At 42.5% G+C, this 23,418-nt stretch overlaps 13 non-coding genes across 13 annotated transcripts; all 13 read right to left on the reverse strand.

Moving 5' to 3' along the window:
- Positions 1–475: 475 nt before the first annotated feature.
- LOC118936975 lies at positions 476–639 on the reverse strand. Its single transcript, XR_005034400.1, has one exon. It is a non-coding gene; the product is annotated as a U1 spliceosomal RNA (small nuclear RNA).
- A 1,472-nt stretch (positions 640–2,111) lies between these two features.
- Positions 2,112–2,273, reverse strand: LOC118937014. Its single transcript, XR_005034435.1, has one exon. It is a non-coding gene; the product is annotated as a U1 spliceosomal RNA (small nuclear RNA).
- Positions 2,274–3,976: 1,703 nt separating this feature from the next.
- LOC118937034 lies at positions 3,977–4,138 on the reverse strand. Its single transcript, XR_005034438.1, has one exon. It is a non-coding gene; the product is annotated as a U1 spliceosomal RNA (small nuclear RNA).
- Positions 4,139–5,807: 1,669 nt separating this feature from the next.
- Positions 5,808–5,969, reverse strand: LOC118937035. The gene has a single exon (XR_005034439.1). It is a non-coding gene; the product is annotated as a U1 spliceosomal RNA (small nuclear RNA).
- A 1,708-nt stretch (positions 5,970–7,677) lies between these two features.
- LOC118937036 lies at positions 7,678–7,839 on the reverse strand. Its single transcript, XR_005034440.1, has one exon. It is a non-coding gene; the product is annotated as a U1 spliceosomal RNA (small nuclear RNA).
- A 1,708-nt stretch (positions 7,840–9,547) lies between these two features.
- On the reverse strand, positions 9,548–9,709 carry LOC118937037. Its single transcript, XR_005034441.1, has one exon. It is a non-coding gene; the product is annotated as a U1 spliceosomal RNA (small nuclear RNA).
- Positions 9,710–11,417: 1,708 nt separating this feature from the next.
- On the reverse strand, positions 11,418–11,579 carry LOC118937038. The gene has a single exon (XR_005034442.1). It is a non-coding gene; the product is annotated as a U1 spliceosomal RNA (small nuclear RNA).
- Positions 11,580–13,287: 1,708 nt separating this feature from the next.
- LOC118937040 lies at positions 13,288–13,449 on the reverse strand. The gene has a single exon (XR_005034444.1). It is a non-coding gene; the product is annotated as a U1 spliceosomal RNA (small nuclear RNA).
- A 1,760-nt stretch (positions 13,450–15,209) lies between these two features.
- Positions 15,210–15,373, reverse strand: LOC118937101. Its single transcript, XR_005034495.1, has one exon. It is a non-coding gene; the product is annotated as a U1 spliceosomal RNA (small nuclear RNA).
- Positions 15,374–17,042: 1,669 nt separating this feature from the next.
- LOC118937041 lies at positions 17,043–17,204 on the reverse strand. Its single transcript, XR_005034445.1, has one exon. It is a non-coding gene; the product is annotated as a U1 spliceosomal RNA (small nuclear RNA).
- A 1,760-nt stretch (positions 17,205–18,964) lies between these two features.
- LOC118937112 lies at positions 18,965–19,128 on the reverse strand. Its single transcript, XR_005034506.1, has one exon. It is a non-coding gene; the product is annotated as a U1 spliceosomal RNA (small nuclear RNA).
- A 1,710-nt stretch (positions 19,129–20,838) lies between these two features.
- Positions 20,839–20,998, reverse strand: LOC118937043. The gene has a single exon (XR_005034447.1). It is a non-coding gene; the product is annotated as a U1 spliceosomal RNA (small nuclear RNA).
- A 1,708-nt stretch (positions 20,999–22,706) lies between these two features.
- Positions 22,707–22,868, reverse strand: LOC118937042. Its single transcript, XR_005034446.1, has one exon. It is a non-coding gene; the product is annotated as a U1 spliceosomal RNA (small nuclear RNA).
- Between the last annotated feature and the right edge of the window lie 550 nt (positions 22,869–23,418).

Below are 23,418 nucleotides of genomic sequence, written 5' to 3' on the forward strand. Positions count from 1 at the left end.
GGGAAATGTCTGTGGCATGGTAATGGTTGACCAGGGAAATGTCTGTGGCATGGTAATGGTTGAGCAGGGAAATGACTGTGGAATGGTAATGGTTGACCAGGGCAATGACTGTGGCATGGTAATGGTTGACATTTACTGTGGTCTTAAATGACAAACTGTCCTATAAATGATTTAATAATCTAGCAAATAAAATACCTCAATCCACATTACGTCCTGAGGGCACAAAATGATCCATTCACAAGTAGGCCTTTTCCTTGACATTATCAGGACATGACAGGCATAATCACCAGTGCTACAATAACATATCACACACATCCGGGTTATCAGAAGACAGACATGTATCTCTGAGGCCTTTAGATGACTTATAAACAGACCCCAGTCTGTTCATCTGATAAGTAAAAAATCTCCTTCTCAACACGAAACTCAATAGAACTCCGAATTTAACACATTCCTCCATTATTTTTAACATCAAGATCAGGGGAGAGCGCGAACGCAGTCCCCCACTACCATAAATTATGCAATCGAGATTTCCACATTTGAGAAATTCGCAGGGGTCAGCACAGCCGGAGTGCAATGGCTGAGCCTCCCCCTGGGTGAACCGCCTTCGTGATCACGGTGTCTCCCTTACCAGGTAAGTATGAGTTTTACACGTTGGTAGAGGAGCACTCCTTCCAGGACAAAGGTGTTTGACTCACGGTTACCACTTCTACTACTGATAATACCACAACATATTGAACAGGGTTTAATGACGTTTACGAATACAGTTGCGGACAAGGCGAAGAAAAAGCAATACATTTTGTTTTACTATATTATATCACGGACCGACTATTTTCCCATCAAGCAACACGGTAGAAATTCTATATACATTGCATTTGTTGTCTAAATGTCCGTCTGGTTACACACAAGTAGGCGATGTACCAAAATGCTGAAATCACATTCGTGCACACAGCCAACCGAAAGACACCACTTATTTCTGGTGTTTTGTAGCGTTCCAGACGTTGTAGGAATAGTTTCATCACGCTTGTTTTCTGCTCTCAGTAAAATATGATTCCACCATCGACCACAGGGTGGCATACGACCCACAGATACGGAGGAGAAACAGTAGCCTACTACTTCAACGTCAACAAAGACACAGTAGTAGCTACAAGGGTGTTTATTTTATTTTACCTTTATTTAGCCAGGTCGGCCAGTTGGGAACAAGTTCTCATTTACAACTGCGACCTGGCCAAGAATAAAGCACAGCAATGCGACAACAACAACAACACAGAGTTACACGTAAACAAACGTAGTCAATAACACAGTAGAACATGAAAATAGAAAGATTTATGTACAGTGACATGGCCATACTCGTATTTGTAATTGTATCTGTAAATTGACAGGATGATACTCGCGATCAGGGTTAAACTGAAGTGTTTTAATATGCCTAAATACATTTTGGCAGAATACCTCACTTCACATTCTCACTGCAAAAAAAAAAAAAAAACCTGCAGAAATGTCTGTGGAATGGATCTGCATCTTGGAACAACAGAATCCATCTTATTGACAGATTTTGTCAGGAAATAAGTGGACCAGGGACATGTCTGTGGCGTGGTAATGGTTGACCAGGGAAATGTCTGTGGCATGGTAATGATTGACCAGGGAAATGTCTGTGGCATGGTAATGGTTGACCAGGGAAATGTCTGTGGCATGGTAATGGTTGAGCAGGGAAATGACTGTGGAATGGTAATGGTTGACCAGGGCAATGACTGTGGCATGGTAATGGTTGACATTTACTGTGGTCTTAAATGACAAACTGTCCTATAAATGATTTAATAATCTAGCAAATAAAATACCTCAATCCACATTACGTCCTGAGGGCACAAAATGATCCATTCACAAGTAGGCCTTTTCCTTGACATTATCAGGACATGACAGGCATAATCACCAGTGCTACAATAACATATCACACACATCCGGGTCATCAGAAGACAGAAATGTATCTCTGAGGCCTTTAGTTGACTTATAAACAGACCCCAGTCATTCATCTGATAAGTGAAAAATCTCCTTCTCAACACGAAACTCAATAGAACTCCGAATTTAACACATTCCTCCATTATTTTTAACATCAAGATCAGGGGAGAGCGCGAACGCAGTCCCCCACTACCATAAATTATGCAATCGAGATTTCCACATTTGAGAAATTCGCAGGGGTCAGCACAGCCGGAGTGCAATAGCAACCTCGCCCTGGGTGAACAGCCTTCGTGATCACGGTGTCTCCCTTGCCAGGTAAGTATGAGTTGTACACGTTGGTAGAGGAGCACTCCTTCCAGGACAAAGGTGTTTGACTCACGGTTACCACTTCTACTACTGATAATACCACATCATATTGAACAGGGTTTAATGACGTTTACGAATACAGTTGCGGACAAGGCGAAGAAAAAGCAATACATTTTGTTTTACTATATTATATCACGGACCGACTATTTTCCCATCAAGCAACACGGTAGAAATTCTATATACATTGCATTTGTTGTCTAAATGTCCGTCTGGTTACACACAAGTAGGCGATGTACCAAAATTCTGAAATCACATTCGTGCACACAGCCAACCGAAAGACACCACTTATTTCTGGTGTTTTGTAGCGTTCCAGACGTTGTAGGAATAGTTTCATCACGCTTGTTTTCTGCTCTCAGTAAAATATGATTCCACCATCGACCACAGGGTGGCATACGACCCACAGATACGGAGGAGAAACAGTAGCCTACTACTTCAACGTCAACAAAGACACAGTAGTAGCTACAAGGGTGTTTATTTTATTTTACCTTTATTTAGCCAGGTCGGCCAGTTGGGAACAAGTTCTCATTTACAACTGCGACCTGGCCAAGAATAAAGCACAGCAATGCGACAACAACAACAACACAGAGTTACACGTAAACAAACGTAGTCAATAACACAGTAGAACATGAAAATAGAAAGATTTATGTACAGTGACATGGCCATACTCGTATTTGTAATTGTATCTGTAAATTGACAGGATGATACTCGCGATCAGGGTTAAACTGAAGTGTTTTAATATGCCTAAATACATTTTGGCAGAATACCTCACTTCACATTCTCACTGCAAAAAAAAAAAAAAAAAACCTGCAGAAATGTCTGTGGAATGGATCTGCATCTTGGAACAACAGAATCCATCTTATTGACAGATTTTGTCAGGAAATAAGTGGACCAAGGACATGTCTGTGGCGTGGTAATGGTTGACCAGGGAAATGTCTGTGGCATGGTAATGGTTGACCAGGGAAATGTCTGTGGCATTGTAGACCAGGGACATGTCTGTGGAATGGTAATGGTTGACCAGGGAAATGTCTGTGGCATGGTAATGGTTGACCAGGGAAATGTCTGTGGCATTGTAGACCGGGGACATGTCTGTGGAATGGTAATGGTTGACCAGGGACATGTCTGTTGTCATGGTAATGCTTTACCAGGGAAATGTCTGTGGCATGGTAATGTTTGACCAGGGACATGACTGTGGCATGGTAATGGTTGACCAGGGAAATGCCTGTGGAATGGTAATGATTGACCAGGGAAATGTCTGTGGCATGGTTGACCAGGGAAATGTCTGTGGAATGGTAATGTTTGACCAGAGACATGACTGTGGCGTGGTAATGGTTGACCAGGGCAATGACTGTGGCATGGTAATGGTTGACATTTACTGTGGTCTTAAATGACAAACTGTCCTATAAATGATTTAATAATCTAGCAAATAAAATACCTCAATCCACATTACGTCCTGAGGGCACAAAATGATCCATTCACAAGTAGGCCTTTTCCTTGACATTATCAGGACATGACAGGCATAATCACCAGTGCTACAATAACATATCACACACATCCGGGTTATCAGAAGACAGACATGTATCTCTGAGGCCTTTAGTTGACTTATAAACAGACCCCAGTCTGTTCATCTGATAAGTAAAAAATCTCCTTCTCAACACGAAACTCAATGGAACTCCGAATTTAACACATTCCTCCATTATTTTTAACATCAAGATCAGGGGAGAGCGCAATTCGCAGGGGTCAGCACAGCCGGAGTGCAATGGCTGAGCCTCGCCCTGGGTGAACCGCCTTCGTGATCACGGTGTCTCCCTTGCCAGGTAAGTATGAGTTGTACACGTTGGTAGAGGAGCACTCCTTCCAGGACAAAGGTGTTTGACTCACGGTTACCACTTCTACTACTGATAATACCACATCATATTGAACAGGGTTTAATGACGTTTACGAATACAGTTGCGGACAAGGCGAAGAAAAAGCAATACATTTTGTTTTACTATATTATATCACGGACCGACTATTTTCCCATCAAGCAACACGGTAGAAATTCTATATACATTGCATTTGTTGTCTAAATGTCCGTCTGGTTACACACAAGTAGGCGATGTACCAAAATGCTGAATTCACATTCGTGCACACAGCCAACCGAAAGACACCACTTATTTCTGGTGTTTTGTAGCGTTCCAGACGTTGTAGGAATAGTTTCATCACGCTTGTTTTCTGCTCTCAGTAAAATATGACTCCACCATCGACCACAGGGTGGCATACGACCCACAGATACGGAGGAGAAACAGTAGCCTACTACTTCAACGTCAACAAAGACACAGTAGTAGCTACAAGGGTGTTTATTTTATTTTACCTTTATTTAGCCAGGTCGGCCAGTTGGGAACAAGTTCTCATTTACAACTGCGACCTGGCCAAGAATAAAGCACAGCAATGCGACAACAACAACAACACAGAGTTACACGTAAACAAACGTAGTCAATAACACAGTAGAACATGAAAATAGAAAGATCTATGTACAGTGACATGGCCATACTCGTATTTGTAATTGTATCTGTAAATTGACAGGATGATACTCGCGATCAGGGTTAAACTGAAGTGTTTTAATATGCCTAAATACATTTTGGCAGAATACCTCACTTCACATTCTCACTGCAAAAAAAAAAAAAAAAACCTGCAGAAATGTCTGTGGAATGGATCTGCATCTTGGAACAACAGAATCCATCTTATTGACAGATTTTGTCAGGAAATAAGTGGACCAGGGACATGTCTGTGGCGTGGTAATGGTTGACCAGGGAAATGTCTGTGGCATTGTAGACCAGGGACATGTCTGTGGAATGGTAATGGTTGACCAGGGAAATGTCTGTGGCATGGTAATGGTTGACCAGGGAAATGTCTGTGGCATTGTAGACCGGGGACATGTCTGTGGAATGGTAATGGTTGACCAGGGACATGTCTGTTGTCATGGTAATGCTTTACCAGGGAAATGTCTGTGGCATGGTAATGTTTGACCAGGGACATGACTGTGGCATGGTAATGGTTGACCAGGGAAATGCCTGTGGAATGGTAATGATTGACCAGGGAAATGTCTGTGGCATGGTTGACCAGGGAAATGTCTGTGGAATGGTAATGTTTGACCAGAGACATGACTGTGGCGTGGTAATGGTTGACCAGGGCAATGACTGTGGCATGGTAATGGTTGACATTTACTGTGGTCTTAAATGACAAACTGTCCTATAAATGATTTAATAATCTAGCAAATAAAATACCTCAATCCACATTACGTCCTGAGGGCACAAAATGATCCATTCACAAGTAGGCCTTTTCCTTGACATTATCAGGACATGACAGGCATAATCACCAGTGCTACAATAACATATCACACACATCCGGGTTATCAGAAGACAGACATGTATCTCTGAGGCCTTTAGTTGACTTATAAACAGACCCCAGTCTGTTCATCTGATAAGTAAAAAATCTCCTTCTCAACACGAAACTCAATGGAACTCCGAATTTAACACATTCCTCCATTATTTTTAACATCAAGATCAGGGGAGAGCGCAATTCGCAGGGGTCAGCACAGCCGGAGTGCAATGGCTGAGCCTCGCCCTGGGTGAACCGCCTTCGTGATCACGGTGTCTCCCTTGCCAGGTAAGTATGAGTTGTACACGTTGGTAGAGGAGCACTCCTTCCAGGACAAAGGTGTTTGACTCACGGTTACCACTTCTACTACTGATAATACCACATCATATTGAACAGGGTTTAATGACGTTTACGAATACAGTTGCGGACAAGGCGAAGAAAAAGCAATACATTTTGTTTTACTATATTATATCACGGACCGACTATTTTCCCATCAAGCAACACGGTAGAAATTCTATATACATTGCATTTGTTGTCTAAATGTCCGTCTGGTTACACACAAGTAGGCGATGTACCAAAATGCTGAATTCACATTCGTGCACACAGCCAACCGAAAGACACCACTTATTTCTGGTGTTTTGTAGCGTTCCAGACGTTGTAGGAATAGTTTCATCACGCTTGTTTTCTGCTCTCAGTAAAATATGACTCCACCATCGACCACAGGGTGGCATACGACCCACAGATACGGAGGAGAAACAGTAGCCTACTACTTCAACGTCAACAAAGACACAGTAGTAGCTACAAGGGTGTTTATTTTATTTTACCTTTATTTAGCCAGGTCGGCCAGTTGGGAACAAGTTCTCATTTACAACTGCGACCTGGCCAAGAATAAAGCACAGCAATGCGACAACAACAACAACACAGAGTTACACGTAAACAAACGTAGTCAATAACACAGTAGAACATGAAAATAGAAAGATCTATGTACAGTGACATGGCCATACTCGTATTTGTAATTGTATCTGTAAATTGACAGGATGATACTCGCGATCAGGGTTAAACTGAAGTGTTTTAATATGCCTAAATACATTTTGGCAGAATACCTCACTACACATTCTCACTGCAAAAAAAAAAACCTGCAGAAATGTCTGTGGAATGGATCTGCATCTTGGAACAACAGAATCCATCTTATTGACTGATTTCATCAGGAAATAAGTGGACCAGGGACATGTCTGTGGCATGGTAATGGTTGACCAGGGAAATGTCTGTTGTCAAGGTAATGGTTGACCAGGGAAATGTCTGTGGAATGGTAATGTTTGACCAGGGACATGACTGTGGCATGGTAATGGTTGACCAGGGAAATGTCTGTGGCATTGTAGACCAGGGACATGTCTGTGGAATGGTAATGGTTGACCAGGGAAATGTCTGTGGAATGGTAATGTTTGACCAGGGACATGACTGTGGCGTGGTAATGGTTGACCAGGGAAATGTCTGTGGCATGGTAATGGTTGACCAGGGAAATGTCTGTGGCATGGTAATGGTTGAGCAGGGAAATGACTGTGGAATGGTAATGATTGACCAGGGAAATGTCTGTGGCATGGTAATGGTTGACCAGGGAAATGTCTGTGGCATGGTAATGGTTGAGCAGGGAAATGACTGTGGAATGGTAATGGTTGACCAGGGCAATGACTGTGGCATGGTAATGGTTGACATTTACTGTGGTCTTAAATGACAAACTGTCCTATAAATGATTTAATAATCTAGCAAATAAAATACCTCAATCCACATTACGTCCTGAGGGCACAAAATGATCCATTCACAAGTAGGCCTTTTCCTTGACATTATCAGGACATGACAGGCATAATCACCAGTGCTACAATAACATATCACACACATCCGGGTTATCAGAAGACAGACATGTATCTCTGAGGCCTTTAGTTGACTTATAAACAGACCCCAGTCTGTTCATCTGATAAGTAAAAAATCTCCTTCTCAACACGAAACTCAATGGAACTCCGAATTTAACACATTCCTCCATTATTTTTAACATCAAGATCAGGGGAGAGCGCAATTCGCAGGGGTCAGCACAGCCGGAGTGCAATGGCTGAGCCTCGCCCTGGGTGAACCGCCTTCGTGATCACGGTGTCTCCCTTGCCAGGTAAGTATGAGTTGTACACGTTGGTAGAGGAGCACTCCTTCCAGGACAAAGGTGTTTGACTCACGGTTACCACTTCTACTACTGATAATACCACATCATATTGAACAGGGTTTAATGACGTTTACGAATACAGTTGCGGACAAGGCGAAGAAAAAGCAATACATTTTGTTTTACTATATTATATCACGGACCGACTATTTTCCCATCAAGCAACACGGTAGAAATTCTATATACATTGCATTTGTTGTCTAAATGTCCGTCTGGTTACACACAAGTAGGCGATGTACCAAAATGCTGAATTCACATTCGTGCACACAGCCAACCGAAAGACACCACTTATTTCTGGTGTTTTGTAGCGTTCCAGACGTTGTAGGAATAGTTTCATCACGCTTGTTTTCTGCTCTCAGTAAAATATGACTCCACCATCGACCACAGGGTGGCATACGACCCACAGATACGGAGGAGAAACAGTAGCCTACTACTTCAACGTCAACAAAGACACAGTAGTAGCTACAAGGGTGTTTATTTTATTTTACCTTTATTTAGCCAGGTCGGCCAGTTGGGAACAAGTTCTCATTTACAACTGCGACCTGGCCAAGAATAAAGCACAGCAATGCGACAACAACAACAACACAGAGTTACACGTAAACAAACGTAGTCAATAACACAGTAGAACATGAAAATAGAAAGATCTATGTACAGTGACATGGCCATACTCGTATTTGTAATTGTATCTGTAAATTGACAGGATGATACTCGCGATCAGGGTTAAACTGAAGTGTTTTAATATGCCTAAATACATTTTGGCAGAATACCTCACTACACATTCTCACTGCAAAAAAAAAAACCTGCAGAAATGTCTGTGGAATGGATCTGCATCTTGGAACAACAGAATCCATCTTATTGACTGATTTCATCAGGAAATAAGTGGACCAGGGACATGTCTGTGGCATGGTAATGGTTGACCAGGGAAATGTCTGTTGTCAAGGTAATGGTTGACCAGGGAAATGTCTGTGGAATGGTAATGTTTGACCAGGGACATGACTGTGGCATGGTAATGGTTGACCAGGGAAATGTCTGTGGCATTGTAGACCAGGGACATGTCTGTGGAATGGTAATGGTTGACCAGGGAAATGTCTGTGGAATGGTAATGTTTGACCAGGGACATGACTGTGGCGTGGTAATGGTTGACCAGGGAAATGTCTGTGGCATGGTAATGGTTGACCAGGGAAATGTCTGTGGCATGGTAATGGTTGAGCAGGGAAATGACTGTGGAATGGTAATGATTGACCAGGGAAATGTCTGTGGCATGGTAATGGTTGACCAGGGAAATGTCTGTGGCATGGTAATGGTTGAGCAGGGAAATGACTGTGGAATGGTAATGGTTGACCAGGGCAATGACTGTGGCATGGTAATGGTTGACATTTACTGTGGTCTTAAATGACAAACTGTCCTATAAATGATTTAATAATCTAGCAAATAAAATACCTCAATCCACATTACGTCCTGAGGGCACAAAATGATCCATTCACAAGTAGGCCTTTTCCTTGACATTATCAGGACATGACAGGCATAATCACCAGTGCTACAATAACATATCACACACATCCGGGTTATCAGAAGACAGACATGTATCTCTGAGGCCTTTAGTTGACTTATAAACAGACCCCAGTCTGTTCATCTGATAAGTAAAAAATCTCCTTCTCAACACGAAACTCAATGGAACTCCGAATTTAACACATTCCTCCATTATTTTTAACATCAAGATCAGGGGAGAGCGCAATTCGCAGGGGTCAGCACAGCCGGAGTGCAATGGCTGAGCCTCGCCCTGGGTGAACCGCCTTCGTGATCACGGTGTCTCCCTTGCCAGGTAAGTATGAGTTGTACACGTTGGTAGAGGAGCACTCCTTCCAGGACAAAGGTGTTTGACTCACGGTTACCACTTCTACTACTGATAATACCACATCATATTGAACAGGGTTTAATGACGTTTACGAATACAGTTGCGGACAAGGCGAAGAAAAAGCAATACATTTTGTTTTACTATATTATATCACGGACCGACTATTTTCCCATCAAGCAACACGGTAGAAATTCTATATACATTGCATTTGTTGTCTAAATGTCCGTCTGGTTACACACAAGTAGGCGATGTACCAAAATGCTGAATTCACATTCGTGCACACAGCCAACCGAAAGACACCACTTATTTCTGGTGTTTTGTAGCGTTCCAGACGTTGTAGGAATAGTTTCATCACGCTTGTTTTCTGCTCTCAGTAAAATATGACTCCACCATCGACCACAGGGTGGCATACGACCCACAGATACGGAGGAGAAACAGTAGCCTACTACTTCAACGTCAACAAAGACACAGTAGTAGCTACAAGGGTGTTTATTTTATTTTACCTTTATTTAGCCAGGTCGGCCAGTTGGGAACAAGTTCTCATTTACAACTGCGACCTGGCCAAGAATAAAGCACAGCAATGCGACAACAACAACAACACAGAGTTACACGTAAACAAACGTAGTCAATAACACAGTAGAACATGAAAATAGAAAGATCTATGTACAGTGACATGGCCATACTCGTATTTGTAATTGTATCTGTAAATTGACAGGATGATACTCGCGATCAGGGTTAAACTGAAGTGTTTTAATATGCCTAAATACATTTTGGCAGAATACCTCACTACACATTCTCACTGCAAAAAAAAAAACCTGCAGAAATGTCTGTGGAATGGATCTGCATCTTGGAACAACAGAATCCATCTTATTGACTGATTTCATCAGGAAATAAGTGGACCAGGGACATGTCTGTGGCATGGTAATGGTTGACCAGGGAAATGTCTGTTGTCAAGGTAATGGTTGACCAGGGAAATGTCTGTGGAATGGTAATGTTTGACCAGGGACATGACTGTGGCATGGTAATGGTTGACCAGGGAAATGTCTGTGGCATTGTAGACCAGGGACATGTCTGTGGAATGGTAATGGTTTACCAGGGAAATGTCTGTGGAATGGTAATGTTTGACCAGGGACATGACTGTGGCGTGGTAATGGTTGACCAGGGAAATGTCTGTGGCATGGTAATGGTTGACCAGGGAAATGTCTGTGGCATGGTAATGGTTGAGCAGGGAAATGACTGTGGAATGGTAATGATTGACCAGGGAAATGTCTGTGGCATGGTAATGGTTGACCAGGGAAATGTCTGTGGCATGGTAATGGTTGAGCAGGGAAATGACTGTGGAATGGTAATGGTTGACCAGGGCAATGACTGTGGCATGGTAATGGTTGACATTTACTGTGGTCTTAAATGACAAACTGTCCTATAAATGATTTAATAATCTAGCAAATAAAATACCTCAATCCACATTACGTCCTGAGGGCACAAAATGATCCATTCACAAGTAGGCCTTTTCCTTGACATTATCAGGACATGACAGGCATAATCACCAGTGCTACAATAACATATCACACACATCCGGGTTATCAGAAGACAGACATGTATCTCTGAGGCCTTTAGTTGACTTATAAACAGACCCCAGTCTGTTCATCTGATAAGTAAAAAATCTCCTTCTCAACACGAAACTCAATGGAACTCCGAATTTAACACATTCCTCCATTATTTTTAACATCAAGATCAGGGGAGAGCGCAATTCGCAGGGGTCAGCACAGCCGGAGTGCAATGGCTGAGCCTCGCCCTGGGTGAACCGCCTTCGTGATCACGGTGTCTCCCTTGCCAGGTAAGTATGAGTTGTACACGTTGGTAGAGGAGCACTCCTTCCAGGACAAAGGTGTTTGACTCACGGTTACCACTTCTACTACTGATAATACCACATCATATTGAACAGGGTTTAATGACGTTTACGAATACAGTTGCGGACAAGGCGAAGAAAAAGCAATACATTTTGTTTTACTATATTATATCACGGACCGACTATTTTCCCATCAAGCAACACGGTAGAAATTCTATATACATTGCATTTGTTGTCTAAATGTCCGTCTGGTTACACACAAGTAGGCGATGTACCAAAATGCTGAATTCACATTCGTGCACACAGCCAACCGAAAGACACCACTTATTTCTGGTGTTTTGTAGCGTTCCAGACGTTGTAGGAATAGTTTCATCACGCTTGTTTTCTGCTCTCAGTAAAATATGACTCCACCATCGACCACAGGGTGGCATACGACCCACAGATACGGAGGAGAAACAGTAGCCTACTACTTCAACGTCAACAAAGACACAGTAGTAGCTACAAGGGTGTTTATTTTATTTTACCTTTATTTAGCCAGGTCGGCCAGTTGGGAACAAGTTCTCATTTACAACTGCGACCTGGCCAAGAATAAAGCACAGCAATGCGACAACAACAACAACACAGAGTTACACGTAAACAAACGTAGTCAATAACACAGTAGAACATGAAAATAGAAAGATCTATGTACAGTGACATGGCCATACTCGTATTTGTAATTGTATCTGTAAATTGACAGGATGATACTCGCGATCAGGGTTAAACTGAAGTGTTTTAATATGCCTAAATACATTTTGGCAGAATACCTCACTACACATTCTCACTGCAAAAAAAAAAACCTGCAGAAATGTCTGTGGAATGGATCTGCATCTTGGAACAACAGAATCCATCTTATTGACTGATTTCATCAGGAAATAAGTGGACCAGGGACATGTCTGTGGCATGGTAATGGTTGACCAGGGAAATGTCTGTTGTCAAGGTAATGGTTGACCAGGGAAATGTCTGTGGAATGGTAATGTTTGACCAGGGACATGACTGTGGCATGGTAATGGTTGACCAGGGAAATGTCTGTGGCATTGTAGACCAGGGACATGTCTGTGGAATGGTAATGGTTTACCAGGGAAATGTCTGTGGAATGGTAATGTTTGACCAGGGACATGACTGTGGCGTGGTAATGGTTGACCAGGGAAATGTCTGTGGCATGGTAATGGTTGACCAGGGAAATGTCTGTGGCATGGTAATGGTTGAGCAGGGAAATGACTGTGGAATGGTAATGATTGACCAGGGAAATGTCTGTGGCATGGTAATGGTTGACCAGGGAAATGTCTGTGGCATGGTAATGGTTGAGCAGGGAAATGACTGTGGAATGGTAATGGTTGACCAGGGCAATGACTGTGGCATGGTAATGGTTGACATTTACTGTGGTCTTAAATGACAAACTGTCCTATAAATGATTTAATAATCTAGCAAATAAAATACCTCAATCCACATTACGTCCTGAGGGCACAAAATGATCCATTCACAAGTAGGCCTTTTCCTTGACATTATCAGGACATGACAGGCATAATCACCAGTGCTACAATAACATATCACACACATCCGGGTTATCAGAAGACAGACATGTATCTCTGAGGCCTTTAGTTGACTTATAAACAGACCCCAGTCTGTTCATCTGATAAGTAAAAAATCTCCTTCTCAACACGAAACTCAATGGAACTCCGAATTTAACACATTCCTCCATTATTTTTAACATCAAGATCAGGGGAGAGCGCAATTCGCAGGGGTCAGCACAGCCGGAGTGCAATGGCTGAGCCTCGCCCTGGGTGAACCGCCTTCGTGATCACGGTGTCTCCCTTGCCAGGTAAGTATGAGTTGTACACGTTGGTAGAGGAGCACTCCTTCCAGGACAAAGGTGTTTGACTCACGGTTACCACTTCTACTACTGATAATACCACATCATATTGAACAGGGTTTAATGACGTTTACGAATACAGTTGCGGACAAGGCGAAGAAAAAGCAATACATTTTGTTTTACTATATTATATCACGGACCGACTATTTTCCCATCAAGCAACACGGTAGAAATTCTATATACATTGCATTTGTTGTCTAAATGTCCGTCTGGTTACACACAAGTAGGCGATGTACCAAAATGCTGAATTCACATTCGTGCACACAGCCAACCGAAAGACACCACTTATTTCTGGTGTTTTGTAGCGTTCCAGACGTTGTAGGAATAGTTTCATCACGCTTGTTTTCTGCTCTCAGTAAAATATGACTCCACCATCGACCACAGGGTGGCATACGACCCACAGATACGGAGGAGAAACAGTAGCCTACTACTTCAACGTCAACAAAGACACAGTAGTAGCTACAAGGGTGTTTATTTTATTTTACCTTTATTTAGCCAGGTCGGCCAGTTGGGAACAAGTTCTCATTTACAACTGCGACCTGGCCAAGAATAAAGCACAGCAATGCGACAACAACAACAACACAGAGTTACACGTAAACAAACGTAGTCAATAACACAGTAGAACATGAAAATAGAAAGATCTATGTACAGTGACATGGCCATACTCGTATTTGTAATTGTATCTGTAAATTGACAGGATGATACTCGCGATCAGGGTTAAACTGAAGTGTTTTAATATGCCTAAATACATTTTGGCAGAATACCTCACTACACATTCTCACTGCAAAAAAAAAAACCTGCAGAAATGTCTGTGGAATGGATCTGCATCTTGGAACAACAGAATCCATCTTATTGACTGATTTCATCAGGAAATAAGTGGACCAGGGACATGTCTGTGGCATGGTAATGGTTGACCAGGGAAATGTCTGTTGTCAAGGTAATGGTTGACCAGGGAAATGTCTGTGGAATGGTAATGTTTGACCAGGGACATGACTGTGGCATGGTAATGGTTGACCAGGGAAATGTCTGTGGCATTGTAGACCAGGGACATGTCTGTGGAATGGTAATGGTTTACCAGGGAAATGTCTGTGGAATGGTAATGTTTGACCAGGGACATGACTGTGGCGTGGTAATGGTTGACCAGGGAAATGTCTGTGGCATGGTAATGGTTGACCAGGGAAATGTCTGTGGCATGGTAATGGTTGAGCAGGGAAATGACTGTGGAATGGTAATGATTGACCAGGGAAATGTCTGTGGCATGGTAATGGTTGACCAGGGAAATGTCTGTGGCATGGTAATGGTTGAGCAGGGAAATGACTGTGGAATGGTAATGGTTGACCAGGGCAATGACTGTGGCATGGTAATGGTTGACATTTACTGTGGTCTTAAATGACAAACTGTCCTATAAATGATTTAATAATCTAGCAAATAAAATACCTCAATCCACATTACGTCCTGAGGGCACAAAATGATCCATTCACAAGTAGGCCTTTTCCTTGACATTATCAGGACATGACAGGCATAATCACCAGTGCTACAATAACATATCACACACATCCGGGTTATCAGAAGACAGACATGTATCTCTGAGGCCTTTAGTTGACTTATAAACAGACCCCAGTCTGTTCATCTGATAAGTAAAAAATCTCCTTCTCAACACGAAACTCAATAGAACTCCGAATTTAACACATTCCTCCATTATTTTTAACATCAAGATCAGGGGAGAGCGCGAACGCAGTCCCCCACTACCAGAAATTATGCAATCGAGATTTCCACATTTGAGAAATTCGCAGGGGTCAGCACAGCCGGAGTGCAATGGCTGAGCCTCGCCCTGGGTGAACCGCCTTCGTGATCACGGTGTCTCCCTTGCCAGGTAAGTATGAGTTGTACACGTTGGTAGAGGAGCACTCCTTCCAGGACAAAGGTGTTTGACTCACGGTTACCACTTCTACTACTGATAATACCACATCATATTGAACAGGGTTTAATGACGTTTACGAATACAGTTGCGGACAAGGCGAAGAAAAAGCAATACATTTTGTTTTACTATATTATATCACGGACCGACTATTTTCCCATCAAGCAACACGGTAGAAATTCTATATACATTGCATTTGTTGTCTAAATGTCCGTCTGGTTACACACAAGTAGGCGATGTACCAAAATTCTGAAATCACATTCGTGCACACAGCCAACCGAAAGACACCACTTATTTCTGGTGTTTTGTAGCGTTCCAGACGTTGTAGGAATAGTTTCATCACGCTTGTTTTCTGCTCTCAGTAAAATATGATTCCACCATCGACCACAGGGTGGCATACGACCCACAGATACGGAGGAGAAACAGTAGCCTACTACTTCAACGTCAACAAAGACACAGTAGTAGCTACAAGGGTGTTTATTTTATTTTACCTTTATTTAGCCAGGTCGGCCAGTTGGGAACAAGTTCTCATTTACAACTGCGACCTGGCCAAGAATAAAGCACAGCAATGCGACAACAACAACAACACAGAGTTACACGTAAACAAACGTAGTCAATAACACAGTAGAACATGAAAATAGAAAGATTTATGTACAGTGACATGGCCATACTCGTATTTGTAATTGTATCTGTAAATTGACAGGATGATACTCGCGATCAGGGTTAAACTGAAGTGTTTTAATATGCCTAAATACATTTTGGCAGAATACCTCACTTCACATTCTCACTGCAAAAAAAAAAAAAAAAACCTGCAGAAATGTCTGTGGAATGGATCTGCATCTTGGAACAACAGAATCCATCTTATTGACAGATTTTGTCAGGAAATAAGTGGACCAGGGACATGTCTGTGGCGTGGTAATGGTTGACCAGGGAAATGTCTGTGGCATTGTAGACCAGGGACATGTCTGTGGAATGGTAATGGTTGACCAGGGAAATGTCTGTGGCATGGTAATGGTTGACCAGGGAAATGTCTGTGGCATTGTAGACCGGGGACATGTCTGTGGAATGGTAATGGTTGACCAGGGACATGTCTGTTGTCATGGTAATGCTTTACCAGGGAAATGTCTGTGGCATGGTAATGTTTGACCAGGGACATGACTGTGGCATGGTAATGGTTGACCAGGGAAATGCCTGTGGAATGGTAATGATTGACCAGGGAAATGTCTGTGGCATGGTTGACCAGGGAAATGTCTGTGGAATGGTAATGTTTGACCAGAGACATGACTGTGGCGTGGTAATGGTTGACCAGGGCAATGACTGTGGCATGGTAATGGTTGACATTTACTGTGGTCTTAAATGACAAACTGTCCTATAAATGATTTAATAATCTAGCAAATAAAATACCTCAATCCACATTACGTCCTGAGGGCACAAAATGATCCATTCACAAGTAGGCCTTTTCCTTGACATTATCAGGACATGACAGGCATAATCACCAGTGCTACAATAACATATCACACACATCCGGGTTATCAGAAGACAGACATGTATCTCTGAGGCCTTTAGTTGACTTATAAACAGACCCCAGTCTGTTCATCTGATAAGTAAAAAATCTCCTTCTCAACACGAAACTCAATGGAACTCCGAATTTAACACATTCCTCCATTATTTTTAACATCAAGATCAGGGGAGAGCGCAATTCGCAGGGGTCAGCACAGCCGGAGTGCAATGGCTGAGCCTCGCCCTGGGTGAACCGCCTTCGTGATCACGGTGTCTCCCTTGCCAGGTAAGTATGAGTTGTACACGTTGGTAGAGGAGCACTCCTTCCAGGACAAAGGTGTTTGACTCACGGTTACCACTTCTACTACTGATAATACCACATCATATTGAACAGGGTTTAATGACGTTTACGAATACAGTTGCGGACAAGGCGAAGAAAAAGCAATACATTTTGTTTTACTATATTATATCACGGACCGACTATTTTCCCATCAAGCAACACGGTAGAAATTCTATATACATTGCATTTGTTGTCTAAATGTCCGTCTGGTTACACACAAGTAGGCGATGTACCAAAATGCTGAATTCACATTCGTGCACACAGCCAACCGAAAGACACCACTTATTTCTGGTGTTTTGTAGCGTTCCAGACGTTGTAGGAATAGTTTCATCACGCTTGTTTTCTGCTCTCAGTAAAATATGACTCCACCATCGACCACAGGGTGGCATACGACCCACAGATACGGAGGAGAAACAGTAGCCTACTACTTCAACGTCAACAAAGACACAGTAGTAGCTACAAGGGTGTTTATTTTATTTTACCTTTATTTAGCCAGGTCGGCCAGTTGGGAACAAGTTCTCATTTACAACTGCGACCTGGCCAAGAATAAAGCACAGCAATGCGACAACAACAACAACACAGAGTTACACGTAAACAAACGTAGTCAATAACACAGTAGAACATGAAAATAGAAAGATCTATGTACAGTGACATGGCCATACTCGTATTTGTAATTGTATCTGTAAATTGACAGGATGATACTCGCGATCAGGGTTAAACTGAAGTGTTTTAATATGCCTAAATACATTTTGGCAGAATACCTCACTACACATTCTCACTGCAAAAAAAAAAACCTGCAGAAATGTCTGTGGAATGGATCTGCATCTTGGAACAACAGAATCCATCTTATTGACTGATTTCATCAGGAAATAAGTGGACCAGGGACATGTCTGTGGCATGGTAATGGTTGACCAGGGAAATGTCTGTTGTCAAGGTAATGGTTGACCAGGGAAATGTCTGTGGAATGGTAATGTTTGACCAGGGACATGACTGTGGCATGGTAATGGTTGACCAGGGAAATGTCTGTGGCATTGTAGACCAGGGACATGTCTGTGGAATGGTAATGGTTTACCAGGGAAATGTCTGTGGAATGGTAATGTTTGACCAGGGACATGACTGTGGCGTGGTAATGGTTGACCAGGGAAATGTCTGTGGCATGGTAATGGTTGACCAGGGAAATGTCTGTGGCATGGTAATGGTTGAGCAGGGAAATGACTGTGGAATGGTAATGATTGACCAGGGAAATGTCTGTGGCATGGTAATGGTTGACCAGGGAAATGTCTGTGGCATGGTAATGGTTGAGCAGGGAAATGACTGTGGAATGGTAATGGTTGACCAGGGCAATGACTGTGGCATGGTAATGGTTGACATTTACTGTGGTCTTAAATGACAAACTGTCCTATAAATGATTTAATAATCTAGCAAATAAAATACCTCAATCCACATTACGTCCTGAGGGCACAAAATGATCCATTCACAAGTAGGCCTTTTCCTTGACATTATCAGGACATGACAGGCATAATCACCAGTGCTACAATAACATATCACACACATCCGGGTTATCAGAAGACAGACATGTATCTCTGAGGCCTTTAGTTGACTTATAAACAGACCCCAGTCTGTTCATCTGATAAGTAAAAAATCTCCTTCTCAACACGAAACTCAATAGAACTCCGAATTTAACACATTCCTCCATTATTTTTAACATCAAGATCAGGGGAGAGCGCGAACGCAGTCCCCCACTACCAGAAATTATGCAATCGAGATTTCCACATTTGAGAAATTCGCAGGGGTCAGCACAGCCGGAGTGCAATGGCTGAGCCTCGCCCTGGGTGAACCGCCTTCGTGATCACGGTGTCTCCCTTGCCAGGTAAGTATGAGTTGTACACGTTGGTAGAGGAGCACTCCTTCCAGGACAAAGGTGTTTGACTCACGGTTACCACTTCTACTACTGATAATACCACATCATATTGAACAGGGTTTAATGACGTTTACGAATACAGTTGCGGACAAGGCGAAGAAAAAGCAATACATTTTGTTTTACTATATTATATCACGGACCGACTATTTTCCCATCAAGCAACATGGTAGAAATTCTATATACATTGCATTTGTTGTCTAAATGTCCGTCTGGTTACACACAAGTAGGCGATGTACCAAAATGCTGAATTCACATTCGTGCACACAGCCAACCGAAAGACACCACTTATTTCTGGTGTTTTGTAGCGTTCCAGACGTTGTAGGAATAGTTTCATCACGCTTGTTTTCTGCTCTCAGTAAAATATGACTCCACCATCGACCACAGGGTGGCATACGACCCACAGATACGGAGGAGAAACAGTAGCCTACTACTTCAACGTCAACAAAGACACAGTAGTAGCTACAAGGGTGTTTATTTTATTTTACCTTTATTTAGCCAGGTCGGCCAGTTGGGAACAAGTTCTCATTTACAACTGCGACCTGGCCAAGAATAAAGCACAGCAATGCGACAACAACAACAACACAGAGTTACACGTAAACAAACGTAGTCAATAACACAGTAGAACATGAAAATAGAAAGATCTATGTACAGTGACATGGCCATACTCGTATTTGTAATTGTATCTGTAAATTGACAGGATGATACTCGCGATCAGGGTTAAACTGAAGTGTTTTAATATGCCTAAATACATTTTGGCAGAATACCTCACTACACATTCTCACTGCAAAAAAAAAAACCTGCAGAAATGTCTGTGGAATGGATCTGCATCTTGGAACAACAGAATCCATCTTATTGACTGATTTCATCAGGAAATAAGTGGACCAGGGACATGTCTGTGGCATGGTAATGGTTGACCAGGGAAATGTCTGTTGTCAAGGTAATGGTTGACCAGGGAAATGTCTGTGGAATGGTAATGTTTGACCAGGGACATGACTGTGGCATGGTAATGGTTGACCAGGGAAATGTCTGTGGCATTGTAGACCAGGGACATGTCTGTGGAATGGTAATGGTTGACCAGGGAAATGTCTGTGGAATGGTAATGTTTGACCAGGGACATGACTGTGGCGTGGTAATGGTTGACCAGGGAAATGTCTGTGGCATGGTAATGGTTGACCAGGGAAATGTCTGTGGCATGGTAATGGTTGAGCAGGGAAATGACTGTGGAATGGTAATGATTGACCAGGGAAATGTCTGTGGCATGGTAATGGTTGACCAGGGAAATGTCTGTGGCATGGTAATGGTTGAGCAGGGAAATGACTGTGGAATGGTAATGGTTGACCAGGGCAATGACTGTGGCATGGTAATGGTTGACATTTACTGTGGTCTTAAATGACAAACTGTCCTATAAATGATTTAATAATCTAGCAAATAAAATACCTCAATCCACATTACGTCCTGAGGGCACAAAATGATCCATTCACAAGTAGGCCTTTTCCTTGACATTATCAGGACATGACAGGCATAATCACCAGTGCTACAATAACATATCACACACATCCGGGTTATCAGAAGACAGACATGTATCTCTGAGGCCTTTAGTTGACTTATAAACAGACCCCAGTCTGTTCATCTGATAAGTAAAAAATCTCCTTCTCAACACGAAACTCAATGGATCTCCGAATTTAACACATTCCTCCATTATTTTTAACATCAAGATCAGGGGAGAGCGCAATTCGCAGGGGTCAGCACAGCCGGAGTGCAATGGCTGAGCCTCGCCCTGGGTGAACCGCCTTCGTGATCACGGTGTCTCCCTTGCCAGGTAAGTATGAGTTGTACACGTTGGTAGAGGAGCACTCCTTCCAGGACAAAGGTGTTTGACTCACGGTTACCACTTCTACTACTGATAATACCACATCATATTGAACAGGGTTTAATGACGTTTACGAATACAGTTGCGGACAAGGCGAAGAAAAAGCAATACATTTTGTTTTACTATATTATATCACGGACCGACTATTTTCCCATCAAGCAACACGGTAGAAATTCTATATACATTGCATTTGTTGTCTAAATGTCCGTCTGGTTACACACAAGTAGGCGATGTACCAAAATGCTGAATTCACATTCGTGCACACAGCCAACCGAAAGACACCACTTATTTCTGGTGTTTTGTAGCGTTCCAGACGTTGTAGGAATAGTTTCATCACGCTTGTTTTCTGCTCTCAGTAAAATATGACTCCACCATCGACCACAGGGTGGCATACGACCCACAGATACGGAGGAGAAACAGTAGCCTACTACTTCAACGTCAACAAAGACACAGTAGTAGCTACAAGGGTGTTTATTTTATTTTACCTTTATTTAGCCAGGTCGGCCAGTTGGGAACAAGTTCTCATTTACAACTGCGACCTGGCCAAGAATAAAGCACAGCAATGCGACAACAACAACAACACAGAGTTACACGTAAACAAACGTAGTCAATAACACAGTAGAACATGAAAATAGAAAGATCTATGTACAGTGACATGGCCATACTCGTATTTGTAATTGTATCTGTAAATTGACAGGATGATACTCGCGATCAGGGTTAAACTGAAGTGTTTTAATATGCCTAAATACATTTTGGCAGAATACCTCACTACACATTCTCACTGCAAAAAAAAAAACCTGCAGAAATGTCTGTGGAATGGATCTGCATCTTGGAACAACAGAATCCATCTTATTGACTGATTTCATCAGGAAATAAGTGGACCAGGGACATGTCTGTGGCATGGTAATGGTTGACCAGGGAAATGTCTGTTGTCAAGGTAATGGTTGACCAGGGAAATGTCTGTGGAATGGTAATGTTTGACCAGGGACATGACTGTGGCATGGTAATGGTTGACCAGGGAAATGTCTGTGGCATTGTAGACCAGGGACATGTCTGTGGAATGGTAATGGTTTACCAGGGAAATGTCTGTGGAATGGTAATGTTTGACCAGGGACATGACTGTGGCGTGGTAATGGTTGACCAGGGAAATGTCTGTGGCATGGTAATGGTTGACCAGGGAAATGTCTGTGGCATGGTAATGGTTGAGCAGGGAAATGACTGTGGAATGGTAATGATTGACCAGGGAAATGTCTGTGGCATGGTAATGGTTGACCAGGGAAATGTCTGTGGCATGGTAATGGTTGAGCAGGGAAATGACTGTGGAATGGTAATGGTTGACCAGGGCAATGACTGTGGCATGGTAATGGTTGACATTTACTGTGGTCTTAAATGACAAACTGTCCTATAAATGATTTAATAATCTAGCAAATAAAATACCTCAATCCACATTACGTCCTGAGGGCACAAAATGATCCATTCACAAGTAGGCCTTTTCCTTGACATTATCAGGACATGACAGGCATAATCACCAGTGCTACAATAACATATCACACACATCCGGGTTATCAGAAGACAGACATGTATCTCTGAGGCCTTTAGTTGACTTATAAACAGACCCCAGTCTGTTCATCTGATAAGTAAAAAATCTCCTTCTCAACACGAAACTCAATGGAACTCCGAATTTAACACATTCCTCCATTATTTTTAACATCAAGATCAGGGGAGAGCGCAATTCGCAGGGGTCAGCACAGCCGGAGTGCAATGGCTGAGCCTCGCCCTGGGTGAACCGCCTTCGTGATCACGGTGTCTCCCTTGCCAGGTAAGTATGAGTTGTACACGTTGGTAGAGGAGCACTCCTTCCAGGACAAAGGTGTTTGACTCACGGTTACCACTTCTACTACTGATAATACCACATCATATTGAACAGGGTTTAATGACGTTTACGAATACAGTTGCGGACAAGGCGAAGAAAAAGCAATACATTTTGTTTTACTATATTATATCACGGACCGACTATTTTCCCATCAAGCAACACGGTAGAAATTCTATATACATTGCATTTGTTGTCTAAATGTCCGTCTGGTTACACACAAGTAGGCGATGTACCAAAATGCTGAATTCACATTCGTGCACACAGCCAACCGAAAGACACCACTTATTTCTGGTGTTTTGTAGCGTTCCAGACGTTGTAGGAATAGTTTCATCACGCTTGTTTTCTGCTCTCAGTAAAATATGACTCCACCATCGACCACAGGGTGGCATACGACCCACAGATACGGAGGAGAAACAGTAGCCTACTACTTCAACGTCAACAAAGACACAGTAGTAGCTACAAGGGTGTTTATTTTATTTTACCTTTATTTAGCCAGGTCGGCCA

This window comes from Oncorhynchus mykiss, chromosome 10 (genome assembly GCF_013265735.2).
Source record: "Oncorhynchus mykiss isolate Arlee chromosome 10, USDA_OmykA_1.1, whole genome shotgun sequence".
Lineage (NCBI taxonomy): Eukaryota > Metazoa > Chordata > Actinopteri > Salmoniformes > Salmonidae > Oncorhynchus > Oncorhynchus mykiss.